The sequence below is a fragment of the Sorex araneus genome, chromosome 3, assembly GCF_027595985.1.
Source record: "Sorex araneus isolate mSorAra2 chromosome 3, mSorAra2.pri, whole genome shotgun sequence".
Taxonomy (NCBI): Eukaryota; Metazoa; Chordata; class Mammalia; order Eulipotyphla; family Soricidae; genus Sorex; species Sorex araneus.
In genome coordinates, this window is record NC_073304.1 from 228,855,813 (window position 1) to 228,860,054 (window position 4,242).

A 4,242-nucleotide genomic window follows, 5' to 3' on the forward strand; every position below is an offset into this window, starting at 1 on the left:
AGCTGGTTTCATAGTCCACAGGTCCTCCCTGGGCGCAGACAGCCCGTGGCAGGCTTGCAGCTCACCGGGATCAGAGATCACCGTGACTCAGGCCACTGCCGGCTCGGGGGAGCCAGAGGGTAGAAGGATGATGTTTTTCCCTTTCACTGGCTGCAGTTAAGCCTGAATCCAGGTTAGAAGTGATGCTTTTCCCGGGGGGTGAAGGGCATGAGGAAACCAGCTGGGGAGCAGGGAACAGACTTTTCCTTCCACTCGGGAATCAACCTTAACAGGGGGCCCCGGCCAGGGTCCAGCAGCGAGAGACGCTCCCCAGACGGAAGGAGTGTCTCGCAAGCCAGTAACTCAGAGCAAAGTCCAGAGTCGCTTCGTGATTCAGAGGGTGGAGCCAGTGCTATAAACGCTGCATGTGCTTTTAAATGGAATCTGTTCTGAACACCGTCTGCTGGGCTGGGCTTGGCGCTCCCAAGGAAGTTGGCTTCCGAGCTGCTGAGGCACCTGGTTCCTCACAGCTTCTGGTGCCAGACGCCTTCCGGGCACACGGTTCCCACCTCTGCCTGCCTCAGCCCCCTGCCTCACTGCTTTCTAAGTGGGGGTTTCCAAAGGTTCTAGAAGGTTCTCTTTGCTGCCCTTCTAGCCAGAGGTGATCCCTGCTGCTGTCTCTGGCTGCTTTCTCAGTGGCCCTCTCTCTTCCCTCTTTCCTTCCCCACCTGGGCAGCAGGAAAGACGGTCCGGAAATAGCGACTGTGTCGCCCACCCTCTGCTCAAAACCCGGCCTGTTTAGCAATAGAAAAAAAGTCCCAGATCCTCACCAGATTCTCAAAGCAGTTCTCAGAAATTGTGAAATCATATGTGTGGTGTGTAGTAGATTTTCACTAGACAGTGGTATTCTAGCCTGTAGATTCTCAACACAGTTATCTGTGTAGTTCATTTAAATTTTGCATATGCCACTTTGTGGGTTATTTTTTTATCTTTGTATATCTTTAATATAATCTAGCTACTATTTTAAGCTTATAGTTTATATGTATATGTATGTGTGTAATATATTATATATATCACTGTATCATTATCGTCCTGTTGCTGATTGATTTGCTCGAGTGGGCGCCAGTAATGTCTCCATTCATCTCTGTCACGTTCAGGTTTAGGGGAATGAGGTCCATTATTGTTATTATTTTTGGAGTATCAAATACGCCACAGGTAGCTTGCCAGGCTCTGCCATGTGAGACTATACTTTCAGGGATAATTTCTATATTATACATACATATATTTTTTAATTTGGGAGGGGTTGGGACCATATCCAGCTGTGTTTAAGGGTTACTCCCGGCTCTGTGCTCCAAGACCACTCCTGCTGGTACTCAGGGGACCGTATGCCAGGATCAAACTGGGGTCAGAGGTGAGCAGGGCAAATGCCTCACCCACTGGCCTATGCACTTTTTTTTACCCCAATCTGTGTGATATCATTTTATTCTGATCATTGCTTCATTTTTTTAAAAAAATTTTTAGTCATACAATGACTAAAAATGTGTTTTAGTCATACAATGGTCGAGTACCCATCCCTCCACCAGTGCCCATTTTCCACCACCAATGATCCCAGCATCCCTCACACCACCCCCACCCCGTCCCCTCCACCCCACCCCGCCTCTGTGGCTGGGCATTCCCTTTTGCACTTGCTCTCTCTCTCTCTCTCTCTCTCTCTCTCTCTCTCTCTCTCTCTCTCTCTCTCTCTCTCTCTCTCTCTCTCTCTCTCTCTCTTCTTCAGGGTGTTGTGGTTTGCAGTAGAGGTACTGAGTGGCTATCATTCGGTCTATAGCCTACTTTCAGCCCGCATCTCCCACCCCAAGCGGGCCCTCCTAGCACCCTTTCCTTGGTGGCCCCTTCTCTAGCTGAACTGTCTTTCCCCCCAGCACGTGAGGCCGGCTTCTAAGCTGTGGAGCAATCCTCCTGGTCCTTATCTCTACTGTTCCTGGGTGTCAGTCTCCCATGCTGTCACTTGATATTCCACCGACGAGTGCAATCTTTCTATGTCTCTCCCTTGGCCTGTGCACTTTGAATTCCCCAGACCCAGCAGCAACCTCCCTTCTTGCCAAGGTCAGGCACCCTTCTGGGTTAAGGGGTCATGCTTCATCCCCAGAGGCAACTCAGAGAAGTGTGGGCATAGTTAGGCGCTCTAGGCAGACAAAAGGAGGGAAATGCCAGAGTGTCAGGGCACTTTATTGGGGAGGTGTGACGGGTAGGGCAAGGAGAGGCTCCGTGAGAGCTGGAAATGCTCCCCCCACCCCCAACACTCCCCCCAACACACAGCGTATCTGCTGCTGAGAAAGATGCTCCACGGATCATGTCCACTGACCAATGGCCCGTGCTCACCACTCCCCCCCCCCCAAAACGCAACTTCCAGCTGGTCCAGGTCTCTGAATGGGCATCCTCAGGTCATTCCTAATTAGCACGGCAGACAGCAAGATCCATGGCCCCTGGTTTGGGCAAGGTGGGGGGCTCTGATGACCACAGTGCCTTGCACGGGTCTCTGCCCAGCTGGAGGGCTGCAAACCCAACTCTGGGTCCTCCTTGGCCGCACGGGCCCTTTAGGAACAGGTGAGCCGCGCCACGGAATCACCTGCATCCACGGAGTCTTTACAACAGGCTGCAGACCCGAGGGAGGTGAGTGAGCGGGCTCTGGCAGAGGCGAGAGAGGGGACGTGACTGTAACGGGGGTCCCAGGCAGTCTTGACCTCACAAGCCAGCGGGGGGGAGGGGAAGGAGAGAAGGCTGCGGGAGGTGGGGGGAGGGCTGGAGGTGGAGAGGGGTCTCTGGAAGAATCCGATGAGATGTGAGAGACAGGAGAGATGGGAGAGAGACGACCACTAGGAACAACCCCTAGAGGGTGGATCTGGGGCGTCTCCTCCTGCCGCTGGTCAGACTAGAACTGTGGCCGGCCTGACTGGAATGGAACTTGAGTCACCCCGAGGGGAAGCCGCTTCCCTGAGAGAAAAAGGGGGTTTCTGCTGCGCCCCCAGCTCCCAGCTAAGTGATAAAGTGCCCGCGACTATTACTTGCTCTCCCGTTCGTGGAGCAGACTTGCTGACGTCTGAGAGAACAAATCTGCGGGAAGCCCAGATCATACAAGGAGCTGCGTGCATATTCTGTGCAGACTGTCTTATCAGAATCTGTGCTCGCTTCGGCAGCACATATACTAAAATTGGAACAATACAGAGAAGATGAGCATGGCCCCCGGCGTGAGGATGACACGCAAATTCGTGAAGTGTCTTATCAGAATTTGTTCTGCCTTCGTTGAGTCTACTGGGCCAAGTGTGTGTATCCTAAGGGGAGTTAAACATGCCTCCCCACCCCCATCCCACTCTCTTGTTACTGTCAATGTCACTGTCCTCCCGTTGTTTGTCGATTTACTCGAGCGGGCACCGGGAATGTCTCTATTCCTCCCAGCCCTGAGAGGTTAGCAGCCTCTCCTTACTCGTCTTTCCCAACGACTGGAGGCTCTCTCAGGGTCAGGGGAATGAGACCTGTTATCGTTACTGTTTTTGGCATATCAAATAAGCCACAGGGAGCTGGCCAGGCTGACCCCATCTCTTAGTGGAGATCCATTAGCCAGGAACTTTGGTGGTCTGCACCATTCCGAGAAAACTGCTGTAGGGGCAGGCAGGGGTCTGCTAAAAAAAAAAAAAAAAGTCAAGCAATAACCTTGCACCTAAGTTGTGCTGTGGTACCTCTAAAACCACTGTCCCCAGCCAGAGTGATAACAGCACAGCGGGGAGGGCGTTTGCCTTGCACGTGACCAACCCAGGTTCAATCCCCAGCATCCCACACGGTTCCCCAAGCACCATCAGGAGTGATATCTGAGTGCAGAGCCAGGAGTAACCACTGAGCATCATTGGGTGTGACCCAAAGAGCAAATAATAATAATAATAATAATAATAATAATAAATAAAACCACTGTACCTCTAAAACCTACCTGTTCTTGTGGACCAATGGTTCCTCAATGCAAGAGAAACAACCCACACAGCGGCCCCTTCTGTCCCCGACCTGAGCCTGGCCCCCCTCTTCCCTGGCACAGCTAGGCGCTTTCAGTTTTGCCTCCAGTGGCGTGAGAGGCAGCTCACCTCCGCCTGCAGCTGGGCCTTGCTGCTTGCAGATCAACTTCCTGTCCCACAGGCACTTAGAAACCCAGGGTAGAGGCCTAGCGGAGGCTGTTCTGCTCTTCCTCAAAGCTGGAGCGACAGTACAGGGGGCAGG

General features: G+C 52.6%; 1 pseudogene; it reads left to right on the forward strand.

The window, feature by feature from the left end:
* The first annotated feature begins 3,160 nt into the window (after window positions 1-3,160).
* On the forward strand, window positions 3,161-3,273 carry LOC129403853 (U6 spliceosomal RNA; annotated as a pseudogene).
* Window positions 3,274-4,242: the final 969 nt, after the last annotated feature.